The sequence below is a fragment of the Pristiophorus japonicus genome, chromosome 15 (assembly GCF_044704955.1).
Source record: "Pristiophorus japonicus isolate sPriJap1 chromosome 15, sPriJap1.hap1, whole genome shotgun sequence".
Classification (NCBI taxonomy): domain Eukaryota; kingdom Metazoa; phylum Chordata; class Chondrichthyes; family Pristiophoridae; genus Pristiophorus; species Pristiophorus japonicus.
The window spans coordinates 161,838,186-161,857,274 of record NC_091991.1 but is presented as its reverse complement, the minus strand read 5'-3'; the positions used below and the strand labels follow the sequence as shown (position 1 = coordinate 161,857,274).

The following is a 19,089-nucleotide window of genomic DNA, read 5'->3' as shown; positions in this document are numbered from 1 at the left end:
CAGAAGGAGTTGCAGTTGAATGTACCAGAAACTATTACAGGAGAAATGGTCCAGTCCTGTGCTAAGATCCTGACAGCATGGAAGTGGTCATTAATATTTCCGCTGGACCTCGCTTCTGCTTTTATGTTAAGTGGTTTGTGAATTGACAGGTATTCAGCAGAGCATGACAGATATAACAGAATCCATTCGAGGTATCAGATTGTCCATCTGTTGTGGGGAGAGGATGTGCCACCAGCTTAGCATGGGGTTAGGGATGTCTGATAGAATCTGTTTACTAGACAGCAAAGAAGACGAAAAAATAGGCGGAGATAATTGGAATTGAAATCCCATTTTTCTTCTGATTCCAGTTCTGGCTGTGTCTGCTTATGATGCTGTTGTGCATCAAAGAGCCAGGACTAGTCATGAAAGTCAATGTTTCTTGATGCGGCTTTTCATCTTGTAATCTCTGGTGACTCAGATGATGAAACGAGAAGGCTGCCTTTTCTTTGAACAACACTGTAATCCACTTGAAATCCCAACTCCCAACATTTTGTTTGGTTAAATCTGATTTCCAATCCCTCTCACTCAGCACCCGGAGCATTTGCTACGTGGAAGCCCAGCGTTGCTTCCATATTTCACGGGGGAAGAGGAGGAGCACCCCAGCTAGAGGTCTATTTTTGGAGAGATACTCTGATTGCCACTGTCGGTTGTACCAGGCGACGGGCCAACACTGCTTGGCAGAAGCTGGATGGGGAAAATTCGGTGGAACTGGGAAGACGTCAGAGCACTATCTTCAGTGGACGATGCTTCCTGTGCTCAAGTACTGAGCAAGTTCCCATCCCTATTTGAACCAGGCATCGGCAACTTCACAGGTGCCAAAGTGCAGATTCACTTGGTCCCCGAGGCACGGCCTGTTCATCACAAGGCTCAAAGCAGTCCCTTACATGATGAGGGAGAAAGTGGAGATCGAATTGGACAGACTCCAACACGAGGGAATCATATCACCAGTCGAATTCAACGAGTGGGCCAGCCTGATTGTTCCAGTACTTAAGAGCGATGGCACGGTCAGGATCTGCGGCGACTACAAGGTAATGATCAACCGAGTTCCATTACAGGACCAGTACCCGCTACCCAAAGCTGATGATCTATTTGCGACATTAGCAGGGGGAAAGGCATTCACCAAGCTGGATCTAACCTCCGCTTACATGACCCAGGAGTTGGCTGAGTCGGCGAAAAAATTAACGTGCATTAACACACAAGGGACTGTTTTTGTATCACAGGTGCCCGTTCGGGATCCGCTCGCCTGCAGCCATCTTCCAAAGGAACATGGAGAGTCTGTTGAAATCGGTTCCATGCTCCGTTGTATTTCAGGATGATCCTAATCACTGGTCGCAACACCACCGAATACCTGCACAACCTGCAAGAGGTTTTAAGTCAACTAAACAGAGTCGGACTCTGGTTGAAATGATCCAAGAGTGTCTTCCTGGCGCCAGAGGTAGAAGTCTTGGGGAGGAAGATTGTGACAGACGGCATCAGGCCCACGGACTCGAAGAATGCACCCAGACCATGAAATGTAACGGAACTGCGGTCGTTCCTGGGACTCAACTATTTCGGTAACTTTCTTCCAGGGTTGAGCACCTTGCTCGAACTATTGCGCAAGTTGCTACGCAAGGGAGATGACTGGGTTTGGGGTCAAAATCAAGAGGCCGCCTTCAAAAAGGCCAGAAACTTGCTGTGTTCGAACAAGCTGCTTGAATTGTATAACACAATAAACGTCTTGTTTTAGCATGTGACGCATCATCGTACGGTGTCAGATGTGTTTTACAGCAAGCAAATGTAGCGGGCAAACTCCAACCAGTTGCATATGCATCTAAAAGTCTACCCAAAGCTGAAAGAGCCTATAATATGGTTGAGAAGGCTTTGGCCTGTATCCATGGGGTAAAAAAAAATGCACAAGTATTTGTTCGGACTCAGGTTCGAGTTAGAAACCGACCACAAGCTCCTAATCTCACTATTTTTGGAAAGCAAAGGCATAAGCACCAATGCTTCGTCGTGAATCGAAAGATGGGCACTAACACTGTCGGCCTACGATTATACGATCTGCCACAGGCCAGGCACTGAGAACTGCGCCAATGTCCTCAGCCGGCTACCGTTGCCCACCACCAGGGTGGAAATGGCGCAGCCCACAGACCTGTGCCTGGTCATGGACGTCTTCGAAAGCGAAGGGCCCGCCAGATCATGACCTGGACCAACCAGGACCCATGTTATCTCTTGTAAAAAGTTGCATCCTCAATGGGGGCTGGTCAGCGGTCCCAAGAGAAATGCAAGACGAGATAAAGCCGTTTCACCATCGTAAAGATGAAATGTACATCCAATCGGATTGCCTCTTATGGGGCAATTGCATCGTCCTGCCAAAAAAAGGCAGGGCAACCTTCATACGTGACCTACACACTGCCCACCCAGGCATGGTCATGATGAAGACTATCGCCAGGTCTCACGTCTGGTGGCCCGGCATTGACTCGGACTTGGAGTCATGCGTGCGCCAGTGTAACACTTGCTCACAATTGAGCAATGCCCCCAGGGAGGCTCCACTCAGTCTGTGGTCCTGGCCCTCAAAACCATGGTCCAGGATCCACATAGATTATGCGGGCCCCTTTCTAGGAAAAATGCTCTTCATTGTAGTGGACACCTACTCTAAATGGATCAAATGTGTAATAATGGCATCCAGCACGTCCACCGCCACCATTGAAAGCCTCAGGGCCATGTTCGCCACCCATGGCTTGCCCGACATTCTGGTCAGCGACAAAGGTCCATGTTTCAATGAGTTCATGATTCAATGAGTTCATGACCCGCAATGGCATCAAGCATGTCAGGTCTGCCCCGTTCAAGCCCGCATCTAACAGCCAAGTGGAGCAGGCAGTCCAAACCATAAAGCAGAGTTTGAAATGAATCACGGAAGGCTCCTTACAAACCCGCCTATCCCGGGTGCTGATCAATTACAGGACACGACCCCACTCACTTACCGGGGTCCTCCCTGCAGAGTTACTAATGAAATGTGCACTCAAAACCAGGCTCTCCTTAGTCCACCCTGACCTCAACGATCAGATGGAAACCAGGCGTTATCGGCAAAACATGTACCATGATCGCATGGCTTTATCACGTGACATCAACGTAAACGACCCGGTGTCTGTGCTGAATCATGGTCATGGCCCTAAATGGGTCGCTGGCACTGTTTCAGCCAAGGAGGAGAATAGAGTGTTTTTTGTCAAACTGCTTAACAGACAAACGTGCAGAAAGCATTTGGACCAGACCAAATTGCGATTTACAGGTAACCAGGAACTACCGGGAGAGGACCTTACCTTCAGCAATCCACCTACACACACCCAATCAGCAACAGACCTAGCTGCCAACCACGTGGATGATCCCACCATCTCCAACAGTCCAGTCAGATCAACAGCGCTGCAAGACAGCAGTGGCCCGACCAACTCATCCATGCCAGATGATCATCCAGGAAGTGCAGGGTTCTGGATCACCTCAACCTGTAACTAACTCGCATCAAAGACTTTGGGGGTAATGTTGTCATATATGTCTACTCTGTACATTCTATCCTGGTACCACTAGAGGGTGCAACTGTGGGAGGCCCAGGCAGTAGCTATATAAAAGGCTGGTCACAACATTGCTGCCTCAATCTGTGTTACAATAAAGAGACTAAGGTCACAGCAGTTCAAGCACAGCACTAGGCCCCGTAGAGTTATTCTACAGATAAGTAGAGACATATTAAAAACATAGGCCAGTATATTCAACAATGAAAGCACATATTCTGTAACAAGTAGGTATATATTCTGGTTCTGGTAACATTGTAATACTAGATTCCTATACATATACACAAATAGTAAAGATCTTGGGCTAGAAATTCCATTGGCTTACCGCCCGGTTTCTGGGCTGTATTGTGGGCGATGACCAGGTCAGCGAGAAATTCCCCAGCTGAGTTAAGCCGGCGGTTTCGAGGTACTGCTGGGGAGCAGACTGCCGGTGTGCACTGTCCTCCGATCGCCCTGGCGCGATATTTGGCTCAGCGGTGACCCGTAGGTAAGTATTTAAAAAAAAAACGCCCACGAGCATCATCGGAGCTGGGCAATAGGTGAGTAGCTCTGCAAGAAAAAGGTTTGTAATTCTTTTTTTACTCATTATTTTAAAATTCTGTTATAGTGATTTAGGTTAAAAGGGCCCTGAGAATGTTTTAATGATTTTTTATGTTCTGTATTTTGAAAAAATATTTTGTGTTTTTCTGCTCTTAGGCCCAAACCGCAGCCTCGGGGTAAATTTTTAGTAATTTATTTTATCGCCCATTTTCGTTAGGAACTGCCCAATCGACTCTAAATTCTACCTTTTCACCCAGAATCAGGGTGCAACGCCCATTTTTTTTGCTGGGCGGATTTTTTTCTTTTTTGGGGGGGCAGTTTTCGCCGGCGATAATTTTGGGAATCTTAGGGTGGCAATCGGGCACTGGCGGGTAGTTATAAAATTCTAGCCCCTTGTCGCTGCAAAAATAGGTATGTACATGTTATACCAATAAACACTATTTTCCTCGGTCTTGTTTTTCCTCTTTTATTCTCTATTCTATTCAGCCTATTTGGGAGGCCTTATATTTTTTTCTTACATTTATTTGATGGGCCTATATTCTTTGATGGGCCTGGGGCTGTGACCCTATCCGCCCCGTGGTTAATCCGCCTCATGGTTAATACGCCCCTGAGAATGGCCCAGTTGATGGATTCACTTCCCAGAGGAATAATGGTGAACGAACGTGAGTTTGTAATTGCTTGGAAAAAGGAGAGACTGAACTTCAGTTAGGCTCCAATCAGGATTATGATAGCTGTGATATTGTATCATTTGGGTCCTACCACTTGGCATCTTCTAACAATGTACTTTAAGGGCCACTTGAGCCACAATTTGGTCCCTTCTGCAACAATGAAAAGCCAATTATTAATTAAATGTAATAGTTGCTAATAGAAACGTAGTTATTGGATTTCTATCACTAAGCTTAAATCATAACTAGTTGATCTCTAGTGACAGTGGCAAGACCAAAAGTAGAGTTAAGCCGGCTAGAGGCCAAGAGATCATTGATCTAGGGCATACATATATCATTCAGTCCCCATTTTAAAGTAATAAATGTTCTTATTTTTGTATATTCCCATTATAAATTCCTACATTCACATTGTCTGCACTCTCAGGTGGACGTAAAAGATCCCATGGCACTCTTTCAAAGAAGAGCAGGGGAGTTATCCTGGTATCCTGGCCAATATTTAGGCCTCAACCATCATCATTGTTATGTATTTAACCCTTTGTAACTTGCAATACACCTGATCACCAGAGGACCTAACTGTTGGAGTCCCAAGGGATCCCAGCATCCCTTGGGGAGCACAGGATTTGAGCAGGTCACCCACGAGGTACCTGCACTCTGGAACCTGAATAAAGGAGCTAAGGTCACACTTGCTCATTATACACAGTACTCAGTCTCTCCATTTATTATGAGTGTAACAATCATCAAAACAGATTATCTGGTGATGAATTCTTTGCTGTTTGTAGGACCTTGCTGTGAGGGAATTGGTTGCTGCATTTCCTTACATTACAACTGTGACTACACTTTAAAAGTACTTCATTGGCTGTAAAGTGCGTTGGGACATCCTGGGACACTATACAAATGCAAGTCTTCTTTTCTATAATTACAACCTCCTACCAACGGTGTTTCTGAAGCGCCAACATTTCTTTTAATTTGCTTGTTTGGGCAGGGATTGTGCACTGTTTGTGGGTATCCTCAGTCACACTCTTCAGGGGAGGGTCAGCTTATCAGTGAAATGACCCCCGAGCAGTATCCAGCCAAAATGTAACTACAAGATTTCACATATAGATCTTACGATAAATACGGATGATAAAAGCCTTTTGGCATCCATCTAAAAGAAAAATCTATAGTGTTCCCATCACAGCATTAAATGCCTCAAAAGATTTTCACTCCATCCGCCCCCTCATAATAATCATTCTTGACATCCATCTTAAATTTGCAGTTTACCAGTTTGAACCTTTGCCCCTTGAAAGGTTGCTTCAGGTAGATCTTTTATATACTATTTAATATTTTACATGCACCTCTAAAAGGTCACCTTTTTTCAAGTGTGAAAAGTCCCAAGTTTCTCCAATATTTCTGTATCATTCAATCCTGTGATTCCAGGAACCAGCCTCTTGATTTTTTTTGCCTGTGACATCTTCAGGGCTTGAATGTTTCCTTAAGGGACTGAATTTTCAGGCCTCTTGCCATGGCAACGTTCCCCGAGGCCTACCATATGGGCGGCCCCCTGAGTCAGGTGGTAGGCTCATTTAAAATGGAAACCCGGATCCTAATACGTACACAAGATCTCCAGTTACCATTTTTGAACTGAACTGGTCATTTAACACCGAGGTTTCTGTCAAGTATACGATAGGAGATTGAGAGAAACCCCTGTGAGAATGGCACCCTATTTTAAGTGTAATGTATGCTCACAGGTTTGTAGAGCTGTTGCATTGTGAGTGGCTTAGCCAGTCACGAGACTCAATAAAACCCCCGTCAGTTAGGTCTAGTCTAGGTCATCCACGATGAGGTATGCAGTTGTGAGCCTAGTGGATGAACTGGTACTGTGATTGTTAAACCTAGCAATGTGTTTCTCTGAATTCTTAAGCAAAGAACCCATGAAGCAAATACATTACAGTAAGAATCAAAACTCTGTTTTGATGCCCCTGGTGCAGAGCTTCACATGACAGGATGTGTCAGGAATATGTCAGGGCAATGAAAGTCAGAGCACTTGATTCATACTGAGTGGGGTCACCTCCATGTCCAAATTCACATAAAACTCTGCAACAGGAGTACTAAATTTAAAAGAGCCATTCCCACGTTGTGCTGAGAATAAACTGTCTTATGATGCTTTCTGGCAACTTGCTGTTGTGCCTGTGTTATTCAAGTTAACATTTGCACTGGCCGCAGACGCAAAAATTGGAAGGATCACGGAGGAGTACAGGCCATTTGCGAAATGAGAAGCCAACAATTCAATCGGCTGTGCAATTGTGCTGTGGGTTCTCGGGGAGAATAAATGGCAATGGCTAAAATGATCCTTCTCTAACACTGTTCCAAATAGCTGCAGCTCACAACATTATTGAGCTGCAGAGTCATTGCTCACCCTGCAGCACTCTCTGCTTCTCTAAAAGCTCTCGTTACAGCACTGAACCCTGAAGCAGTTTCCAGAAATGGAAAAAAAAATCACATGGAAGCTCATCAAAAATGCCTGTGGTTTCTAAAACATATTTTTGCAAGTTAAAATGATGGGCGCCCACAATTATCCACAATTTATTTATTCAATGGTTGCAGCTCATTTCTGTTGACTGGAGCACAATCCAGTAACTGAGCAGCAGAAATGATGACCAAACACTGTGTTCAGAGAGAGAGAAGTCCCAGTCTTGATAAATGGAGGATATAGGATGAGAGGTCAGGGGGTGTGATTTATGTTCCACAAATGGCCTGACCTGATAAGTGAATTACAGTCAGCGGTGTCAGTCGGATATTAATGACACTCTGTGGCTATTCATTGTCACTGTGTTTCTACTGCATGTTAGTTAAGTAAAATTAGAAGAATTAGATGTAAATAATTTTCAGCGTGATGTGTGTTGCTGTGTAGATTTTGGGCTGGTTCCAAGAGTATTTTTTTTCGTACAGTCCCATCTGTTCTCAATCATGCTGTCACCTCGGAGTGAAATATGAATAATATTTTATGGTTGCAACATGATGACATGCGGTCCAAATGACCTTGTATTATAATGTGATGCAGATGGTGTCTCACAGGTACCATATTAAGCAGCATTGAAAGAGCTGTGTTGTTAGAGCTGAACTAAATACACTGAGCTGAAATGCTGCCTTCCCAGTTAAAAGACTTGGATTTGTATAGAGCCTTTCACGATCACCCGACGTCTCAACGCGCTTTACAGCCAATGAAGTACTGTTGTAATGTGGGAAACACTGCAGCAAATTTGTGCACAAGCAAGCTCTCACAAATAGCAACATGATAATGACCACTGAGGCACAGCTGACACAAGTGACAAAGAGTCTTCCGGCACAGGAGGAGGCCATTCGGCCCATCGTGCCTGTGCCAACTTTTTGAAAGGACTTCAAGTACTTATCCAATTCTCTTTTGAAAGTTACTATTAATCTGTTTCCACCACCCTTTCAGGCAGCGCATTCCAGATCATCTTAACTCGCTGCGTCAAAAGATTTCTCCTCATCTCCCCTCTGACTCTTTTGTCAATCCCCTTAAATCTGTGCCCTCTGGTTACCGACCCTCCTGCGAGTGGAAAGAATTTCTCCTTATTTACTCTATCTAAACCCTTCGTGATTTTGAACGCCTTTATTAAATTTCCCCTTCTCTGCTCCAAGTTATCAACTGAAGTTCTGATAAAACAGTACATTAAAGTAATGCCACCTCAGCCCTATGATAATGCAGCCAACGCACAGGCCTTACTGCAGCTCACCCATTTTTTTGTTTATTCCAATTAGTAGTAGTCAAAAGAGATACGATAAAAGTATTTGTATGTTCAGTAACTGCTTTAAAAGTCACCATTTTATTTATTTGAATAAAAAAATCATTAAGTGGGAGATCCACAATGGCTCAAAGGGTGAATGCACTTCCTAACAGAATGATACAGGGACTGAGAGGATTAAATTAGGTGGACAGGTGCATAAACCTGGTTTGTATTACCTTAAGTATAGAAGATTGAGGGGTGATCTGGTCGATAGCAGAAATCTATCATTCTCTGCCCCCCTAAAGGCTGTAGATGTTGGTCAATTGGAGATTTCAAGACTGAAATCGATAGATCCTTGTTAGGTAACAGTATCAAGGGATAAGGAGCTATGGCAGATAAATGGAGTTGAGGCACAGATCAACCATGATCTAATTGAATGATGGAGCAGGCTGAAGGGGCTGAATGGTCTACTCCTGTTCCTAATGTTCCTATGAACAAGTTATGGAGGTGTTACATTCTGCTCTTGGTCTGTGCTTGTTAGCTGATCTCAGCTAAGGCGGCAATAGGAGGACTACAACTGGTCTCTTTGCCCCTAAGCTAAGAAAATATCCAGGGTTCCTGCTCCTGGTTACCCTCCAGTAGCCCCTACTGGGAAGTAGACATGCATGGACGTCAGATGAAGACAGGATTGGGTTTGGCAGGGATGCTTCTGAGGTCTAATAGCCTATCGTTGCTGGATGTCTGAACATGCACAAGAAGAATGCGCACTTGTGGAATCATCCCCTGCCATGTGACAGCACCTTCAGGAAAGGAGCGATAAAAATCGAAACATTTGAAACTCCTCTCTTTTTATTGAACTGAGCTACCCATCTCCTGTCCCTGAATTGAAGCATGGTGTGACGCGTGATTTGAAAGCTATCATGGAGACTGTGAAGAGGATGAGAGTTGAACAGCTTTGGCAAATTACAACTTTTATCGAACAAAGTTTAAACTTTTAATTCAATGTAGGAAACGATTAGGATTGTATCGCCAGTTATAATTGGGTATGAACTCTACTGAATGCAGCACCATTGTGATGGAATTGTATACTGATATTCCGACTCGCATACATGAAACAATCCCTCAAGTAAATCTACTTATAAATGCAGGTAAAAAACATAGAAACATAGAAAATAGATGCAGGAGTAGGCCATTCGGCCCTTCGAGCCTGCACCACCATTCAATGAGTTCATGGCTGATCACCCACTCCAGCACCCCCCCCACGCCCCCTCCACACCCCCCCAGCCGCAAGGACCACATCCAACTCCCTCCCGAACACATCCAATGAACTGGCATCAACAACTCTCCGCGGCAGGGAACCCCACAGGCCAACAACTCCCTGAGTGAAGAAGTCTCTCCCAATCCCAACCCCAAACAGCCCACCTCCCGGCTCTGGACCTACCCAACACCGGGAACACTCCCCCCGCACCCAACCCGTCCCGTCCCGTCAGAATCCTTCCCAAATGCCGAACACCCACGGATGTCGAGGCACCAGCCCCGGCCACCCCGGAGCCACGCCCCCGCGACGCCAACTACACCACATCCACCAACCGCCATCTGCGCAGTCAACCCGTCCACCCCACTCTGAACACTCCCCGCACCGAGGCACAGAGCCCCCAGGCCCGCCCCTCCAACACACTTCGCCCCCCCCCCCAGACCTCCGCTGCAATGTGGCCCCTCCTATCCCCCGCCCTGGGTTTCTCCGCCCCCACCTCCATCACTCTCCCCTCCATCCCTCGCCCCCGTCTCCCCTCATCTTCCCTCTGCCTCCCCGGACTGGCTCCCATCTTGGGGGCGGTAACCTTCTGGGGCAGGGAATTTTAGCCCTCAGCGTGTAAGTCCTGCTCCTGGTACAAAGCCTTTAAGAGTTTGTTATGTATGAACACACGATTTCAAAATGATCACTTCAGTGTACAAACTATTTTTAATTCTGGATTTAAAAAAACAAACTACAATGCACTAAAAAGATCGAGTCCCATTCTGGGCGGGGGATATCTGTAGAGTCCACACTATGTGAATGTGAAGCTGGTGTTAATAGCCTTCACTTGATTCATGTTATACCAGTGGTAGCCTATTGCTGTATACTTAGGAGCAGCACGCAAAGGTTGTAGTGGTACTGCTGTGTAACCCAGAAACATGATACTTTTAGCATGAATATTATCCCTGTGAGGATGGAGTAGAACTTGGATCTAAAATGAACAACAACAAAGTTGTGAGTCTTTGGGAGCGATTCACTCTGGGTAAATGTGGCTTTCTGTACACGCTAAAAGACCAAACACACACACACACACACACACACACACACACACACAACCTGCATTTACATGGCGCCTTTAACATAGTAAATCATCCCATTGCTCTTGCATTCATACACGGACATTATTTTGATAATTGAAGTAGGTTTTACAGCATTTCCGGAAATCATCTGAACTAACTGAGAAGTGATCTGTGTCGGAGCACTGCTGAAGGGCAACTCTTAGCTCTACAATTTTAGAAAAGCCAGTTTCAATAATAATAGGGAAGAACTTGAATAGATCAAGCGTCTGGGGAGGCTGTTTATTGACGCCTCAAACAAATGGATCACCTTCACGGGTATATTTGAAAAGCTTACAAGATAAATACACACTTAGGAACAGCAAATATAGACCAAACAAGTATGATCCTAAATAGAGAAACCAAACTATTTGAAGTAAACTGAGAAAGAAAATGAACTTTACAAAGCCCGAAAGAGTATGAAGGATGCAATATTATTCTTAAACGTCTTAAAAGGGTGGTCAGAGGGGAATCTGAAGATGGAATTTGCCACAGACTGGTTGGTGGAAACAAAGGGAACTAAATGAAGGGAATCGGAAAGTCAACGCCTCTCAGTTTTACTGTGACAGTTCATTCTAACAATGACCAAGTGACTCTGTGGCTCTGGCTGCTATGTTTAGTTTGACTGTATTTTAGAGGCCATCATGAACAGGATTCATAAAAGTCCGTAAGCCCTGAAGAGAAAATCAGGATAAGGGTCACGACCTCTGAACATTCTAAAGACTTCCTTTGGGTGAGTTCCGCCCCCAAGACTCAGCACAGTGTCTCGGAACCTGCAGACAAGGAGAAGATGGAAAATGTGTCACATAAAGCACAGATTCAAAGCAAGATATAAACCATATGTACATGCATACACCCCTGTAGAAGATGAAAAATGTATGTCCCTCTTTGGGATTTCTTATACATGGGTAATACCCGTACCATAGATGCCACCATCCATTTTTCACGCAGACATCAGCTTTCCCAGCCTCTTTCCTCACTGTTCATGTGGGAGTCAGGAAAACTGCTGACTTGGGGCTGACTAAAAGCATTTCATAATGCACCACGGTCAGCTCTAATGAACATACAATAAACATCGCGCAAAGGAGGTCAGCCGTAATGCATTATAGAGCAACCACTGCTCGTCCCAACTCAGCTGTTTCCACCCACCTCTCCACAAACCATGTGGTCCGTTACGGAACCCACTGTCATGCATTTTTTCTCCTGGCCAATATTTAGCCTTCAACCAAAATCACTAAACAAATTATCAGGTTATTATCACATTGCTGTTTGTAGGAACTTGCTGTGCACAAATTGGCCGCCATGTTTTCTACATCACAACAGTGACTACATTTCAAAAGTATTTAATTGACTGTAAAGCACTTTGGGACATACTGGGGCGCTATAGAAATACGTTCTTTCTTTATACTGCTGGGCTGTCTCCAATTTTACATCAGCTGCAGAAGCCTGGACCGTCATCGGGAAGGAGACTTTTGACATTAAATCACTGGGTCAGAATCCTGGAACTCCCTCCCTAACAGCACTGTGGAGGCACCTTCACCACACGGACTGCAGCGGTTCAAGAAGGTGGCTCACCACCGCCTTCTTAAGGGCAGTTAGGGATGGGCAATGAATGCTGGCCTTGCCAGTGATGCCCGCATCCCGGAACGAATAATTTAAAAATCATATTACTGGAGAAGTGGAGCGACAGGACACGTATCCCACTTCTCCAGTGCTGCGAAATCTCCCGCCACCCCTAACCTCAGTCTGGCCTCCTGCTGCTGATTTTAAATTTCTCTCTGCATCTATCCTGCAGGGGTACCACCAATCTCCCACTGGAGAAACCTCACGGAAATTCTGGGCACTGGTGCCGTGAAGGAGCTACGGCTACCTGTGGGGATTGTTTTTGTATTAATAGCGTTCATCTGAAGCCTCCCAAGTTACCGTGCCATTGTACCTGCGTCCAATCTGGGATAGCTCGCTTCGATTTTGTAAATCGGCTTCTTCAAAGGCTCCAAACGCATCCTGGGAAAGCACCGCTGCCCATTCGTAGGCATAATACCCAGCCGCATAACTTCCAGAGAAAATATGCAGAAAGGTGCAAGGGACGCAATCCTCCTGAGGGTGAGAACACATGGAATGATAATTCCATTCATTTATCCGCCTGAACCCTATCGCTGCATAAATCTAGATTATATAGCCGAGCAATTTACCTCGAGGACAACATCACTCCACAGTTAGCTCTGCTCTGTGATGTGTTTTTGTGTAATCTATAAAAGGTGCCATCAGTGCAGACAGGAAACATCAAATAGGTGCACTTCAACCAAGACTTTAAACAACATCGAGAGAGGTCGTGGGAAGAGGAAAAGGTCATTAGGTGCAATGAGCCCATCTCTTCTTAATGGACCAACCCCACGGAGCCACCTTCTCATCCTATCCGTCAGCCCTCCTCCTTCCAGAAATGCATCCAGTCACATGGATCAGGAAGGTCTCGGATTTCTGGTCTGGGCTGAATTCCGTGATGTCGGCCAGAGTGGCAACATGGCAGTGATAATAGGGCTTCATAGCTCCTGGGTTAGGGAGCAGAAAATTGGCCTGGGTCCCCGATCCTGATCCTTGTGTATGGACAATCGGTGCAGATAGTAATGGCCGTGGCTGCGGTGCCTCACATGGTCAAACGGCCTTCCAATGCTGCCAAGGCGAACTCGTGAATAATGGCCACTTGGGTGGACAACTGCGTGGAGTTGTATCCAGAAGGCTGTCGCTGCCTTCAGGGAGGAGGAGGAGAAACTGAAGAAAAAAAACATTTTATTGTCTCTTGAATACGTTTATGTTGTCCACTTCAGTGACCTCGGGTGATTCATTACACAAATCTGACATCTTTGGCACATAAAATGTCCACCTGACTTCCTGTCTTTCTCCAAATCTCCTCACTTTAACTCGTGTCCTCCAATGCTTTCATCACAGTGAACAACTTTCTCAATTCTCTTCAAAATCTTGAAAGCTTCAAGTGTCAGCTGTGGCTCAGTGGGTAGCATACACGCCTGAGTCAGAAGGTTGTGGGTTCAAGTCCCACTCCAGAAACCTGAGCACATACATCTAGGCTGATACTCCAGTGCAGTACTGAGGGAGCGCCGCACTGTCGGAGGGGCAGTACTGAGGGAGTGCTGCACTGTCGGAGGGGCAGTGCTGCACTGTCGGAGGGGCAGTACTGAGGGAGTGCTGCACTGTCGGAGGGGCAGCCCTGAGGGAGTGCTGCACTGTCGGAGGGGCAGCCCTGAGGGAGTGCTGCACTGTCAGAGGGGCAGCCCTGAGGGACTGCTGCACTGTCAGAGGGGCAGTACTGAGGGAGTGCTGCACTGTCGGAGGGGCAGTCTTTCAGATGAGTTTGCCCTCTCAGGTGGATGTAAAAGATCCCATGGCACTATTTCGAAGAGGAGCAGGGGAGTTATCCTTGGTGTCCGGGCCAATATTTATCCCTCAATCAACATAACAAAAACAGATTATCTGGTCATTGTCACATTGCTGTTTGTGGGACCTTGCTGTGCGCAAATTGGCTGCCGTGTTTCTTACATTACAACAGTGACTTCACTCCAAAAAAGTACTTCATTGGGTGTAAAGCATTTCGAGATGTCCAGTGGTCGTGAAAGGTGCTGTATAAATCCAAGTCTTTTTAGGTTGCATCAAATTTTTCTCTTTTCCCAAAGAAAACAAACCTTTTATTTGTTAATCACCAGTGTGGCACCTTCTCAAAGCTTACTGAGTCTATAACATTGCCTGCAATAACCCTGTCCACTATGTCAGTAATCTCTTCAGGTGGTCCCAGCATGTTAGTTACACATGACCTCCCTTTCTTGAACCCTACAACAGTCCTTAGCGCACGGGTAAGTGAGACCTGTACAGCAGTTACTCACCGGAAGATGCTTCATCACTGTAAATCTCGCAGCGACCTCCTCCACAACACTCATCCATGAATCTGAACTGGAAAAACATGGGAAAAATATCATGTCATGCTAATCTATCCAAGATAAACACCTTTACATAACACACATCTTTTAAAATATAGGACTAAATGTTTCCCATTTGGCAAATCACTTTGATAACGGTTAGAAAACTGAAAGCATTAAAAGCATAAAGTCCAGAACCAGGGGTCACAGTCTAAGGATAAGGGGTACGCCATTTAGGACCGAGATGAGGAGAAACTTCTTTATTCTGAGATATTTGTGAACCTGTGGAATTCTCTACCACAGAAAGTTGTTGAGGCCAGTAAGTTAGATATATTCAAAAGGGAGTTAGATGTGGTCCTTACGGCTAAAGGGATCAAGGGGTATGGAGAGAAAGCAGGAATGGGGTACTGAGGTGCATGATCAGCCATGATCATATTGAATGGCGGTGCAGGCTCGAAGGGCCGAATGGCCTACTGCTGCACCTATTTTCTATGTTTCTATCAGAGGTGCGAACCTGTGACAATTTTCCATTCATTCATTTTAATTTCATCCCAAATTCCCATTGTGGACTGCCGATCGGTGAAGCTCCGTGCTGGGAGTGCACATCATATCATTACCCCAAGAAAGTACATTCATCAGAAGCTCTATGTGTGGTGACTTGGCAGGAAGTGTGTGCAGTGTTGCCACAAGATGTCGGGAACACTTTAGCAATAGGAGCAATTTTCCAAGTACGTGCCGATGGCAAAGAGCCTCGCCCACTTGCCAGGGCACACCGGAAACACTGCGGGCACACTGTCCACCATTTTCCATCCAATGTCGATGGAAACCACTTCCTGGTATGTCCTGGGCTGTGTGTGAGACACCTGGCACTGGTGGCTACTCAGAAAATTATACCCATACCCTTACGCACAATGTGATCTTCCAAAGGGTTAGTTGGTAAGTGTACTTGCCAGAACGGGGAGGGGTAGAAGTTTCATGGGGGCTTCACCCAAGCTCTTGCAATAACTTGAATGGAAGATCAATGGAAACTCCAGAGAAATGGCACGAAGAGTCGTTTCCAACAGGATTTAGGCAGAATCCCAGTGGAAATGTTAACCCAGGATTTGATATCCAGGCTGTGCGGGATTAGACGAGCTCAGCTAGAGTATTGATAGAGAGCGTGAGAATTAGCCTGGGCGAGGGAGGGGGAAAATCAGCCAAGGCTCCCACTAATTATCGCTATCAAGTGACACCTTGTCGCATCGAGGTCCCAGTGATTACAGGTTTCAGCTCGGCTACGCTGTCAAGTAACCTGCTAATGCTGGCTGTCGGAGCTCACACATAAAGAATGGCCACTTGGAACAGTGCTGGGGGGCAATGTGAACCAGTGGAACCATAAACCAGTAAAAGTCCAATCGCATCAGAAAGTTATGAGGAAAGACTGGAAAAAGTAGATGACTCAGAGGGGACTTCATAGAGGCATTTAAAATAGTAAACGGGAGACAAAAAGTAAGTCCAGATTAGTTTGAAATTAAATATGACATTAGGATTTGGGGGCACATATTCAAACTAGTAAAAACCAAATTTAGGACTGAAGTCAAAATAGTTGTTCAGGCAAGCATTGATCAAAACTCATCACCGAGAGCATGCAGAAGCCAAGCGCAGGCAGCAGAAGGAGCGTGTGGCAAACCAGTCTCAACCACTGTCTGTCCCACCTGTGACAGAGACTGTAATTCCTGTATTGGACTGTTCAGTCACCGAAGAACTCATTTTTGGAGTGGAAGCAAGTCTTCCTCGATTTCAAGGGACTGCCTATGATGATGATCAATACTTGACCAGATTTCAAGCTGGGAAAAAGTCCCACAATCATTTCAGGAACAGTTGAATGCTGTGACGGAGGAACCCTTGTTTCCGTCTGGAAGTATAACCCTAGTTGGGCAGCATGGCATTCCTCATCTGTCCCTGCCTTATGAGCTAATGAGCCAAGCAGCAGACAGTGGAATCTGAATGAATACTGTCATCTCGTTCCCTGTTGCTGCCTGTCTGTTAACACTTTGAAAGTGTAGTTCACCCTGTATATGTAGGAAAGGGTTTTTTTTTCTTTCAGCACAACATAGTTTTATTTGGAGCTGATGTACTTGGTCACCGCCTTTGTCCCTTCCGACACGGCGTGCTTGGTCAGCTCCCCGGGCATCAGTAGGCGCACAGTGGTCTGGATCTCCCAGGAGCTGATGGTGCGGCACTTGTTGTAATGGGCTGGACGGGATGCCTCACCCGCGATGTGCTCGAAAATATCGTTCACAAACGAGTTCATGATGCCCATGGCCTTGCAAGAGATGCCAGAGTCGGGGTGAACCTGCTTCATCACTTTGTAGATGTAGATTTACCTCGTGTGTAACTTCATGTCTAGCGCCGAAAGGAACACCTGTCTCAGCATAATAGACCCTCCCTCGTAATGACGTGCTGCAAAAAAAACCTTTAAATTATATAATTTCGAAATATAGAGATTATAACTTGGGACACAGAAGTATCTCGAGGGTAACCGTGGCCTCAGAAGCAGTTTATGCAAATCAGAGGTCAGAAATACAATCATTTCATTATCTCAGGATGTCCTGACCTATTTTCTGCTTCAATCACTCACCTCCAATTTTACGCACACTTCAATTTTTCATTAAAACCTATTTTCAGCAGCTTTTATATGGTTTCATTGCTGTGCAGAACATCATAATTCATCTTCTCTGCTTATTAACACTATTCTCCAATGGTGTCAGGGCAGTTTTAGAAATGGATATAATTGCACTTCACTTTTCTCGGAAGGTCTGGAGATAAACGTTAATGGGAGTTGTGTACAGACCTCCAAACAGTAGTAGTGATGTTGGGGAGGGCATCAAACAGGAAATTAGGGGTGCATGCAATAAAGGTGCAGCAGTTATAATGGGTGACTTTAATATGCACATAGATTGGGCTAACCAAACTGGAAGCAATACGGTGGAGGAGGATTTCCTGGAGTGCATAAGGGATGGTTTTCTAGACCAATATGTCGAGGAACCAACTAGGGGGGAGGCCATCTTAGACTGAGTGTTGTGTAATGAGAGAGGACTAATTAGCAATCTCATTGTGCGAGGCCCCTTGGGGAAGAGTGACCATAATATGGTGGAATTCTGCATTAGGATGGAGAATGAAACAGTTAATTCAGAGACCATGGTCCAGAACTTAAAGAAGAGTAACTTTGAAGGTATGAGGCGTGAATTGGCTAGGATAGATTGGCAAATGATACTTAAGGGGTTGACTGTGGATGGGCAATGGCAGACATTTAGAGACCGCATGGATGAACTACAACAATTGTACATTCCTGTCTGGCGTAAAAATAAAAAAGGGAAGGTGGCTCAACCGTGGCTATCAAGGGAAATCAGGGATAGTATTAAAGCCAAGGAAGTGGCATACAAATTGGCCAGAAGTAGCAGCGAACCTGGGGACTGGGAGAAATTTAGAACTCAGCAGAGGAGGACAAAGGGTTTGATTAGGGCAGGGAAAATGGAGTACGAGAAGAAGCTTGCAGGGAACATTAAGGCGGATTGCAAAAGTTTCTATAGGTATGTAAAGAGAAAAATGTTAGTAAAGATAAACGTAGGTCCCCTGCAGTCAGAATCAGGGGAAGTCATAACGGGGAACAAAGAAATGGCAGACCAATTGAACAAGTACTTTGGTTCAGTATTCACTAAGGAGGACACAAACAACCTTCCGGATATAAAAGGGGTCAGAGGGTCTAGTAAGGAGGAGGAACTGAGGGAAATCTTTATTAGTCGGGAAATTGTGTTGGGGAAATTGATGGGATTGAAGGCCGATAAATCCCCAGGGCCTGATGGACTGCATCCCAGAGTACTTAAGGAGGTGGCCTTGGAAATAGCAGATGCATTGACAGTCATTTTCCAACATTCCATTGACTCTGGATCAGTTCCTATGGAGTGGAGGGTAGCCAATGTAACCCCACTTTTTAAAAAAGGAGGGAGAGAGAAAACAGGGAATTATAGACCGGTCAGCCTGACCTCAGTAGTGGGTAAAATGATGGAATCAATTATTAAGGATGTCATAGCAGCGCATTTGGAAAATGGTGACATGATAGGTCCAAGTCAGCACGGATTTGTGAAAGGGAAATCATGCTTGACAAATCTTCTGGAATTTTTTGAGGATGTTTCCAGTAAAGTGGACAAAAGAGAACCAGTTGATGTGGTATATTTGGACTTTCAGAAGGCTTTCGACAAGGTCCCACACAAGAGATTAATGTGCAAAGTTAAAGCACATGGGATTGGGGGTAGTG

At 45.4% G+C, this 19,089-nt stretch overlaps 1 long non-coding RNA gene across 1 annotated transcript in view; it reads left to right on the top strand.

The window, feature by feature from the left end:
* The first annotated feature begins 3,713 nt into the window (after positions 1–3,713).
* The window catches only part of LOC139281185 (uncharacterized), a 42,322-nt gene continuing 26,946 nt past the window's right edge, over positions 3,714–19,089 (top strand). The window contains exon 1 of the long non-coding RNA XR_011596838.1: positions 3,714–3,808. This is a non-coding gene — a long non-coding RNA (uncharacterized lncRNA). The remainder of the gene's footprint in view (positions 3,809–19,089) is intronic.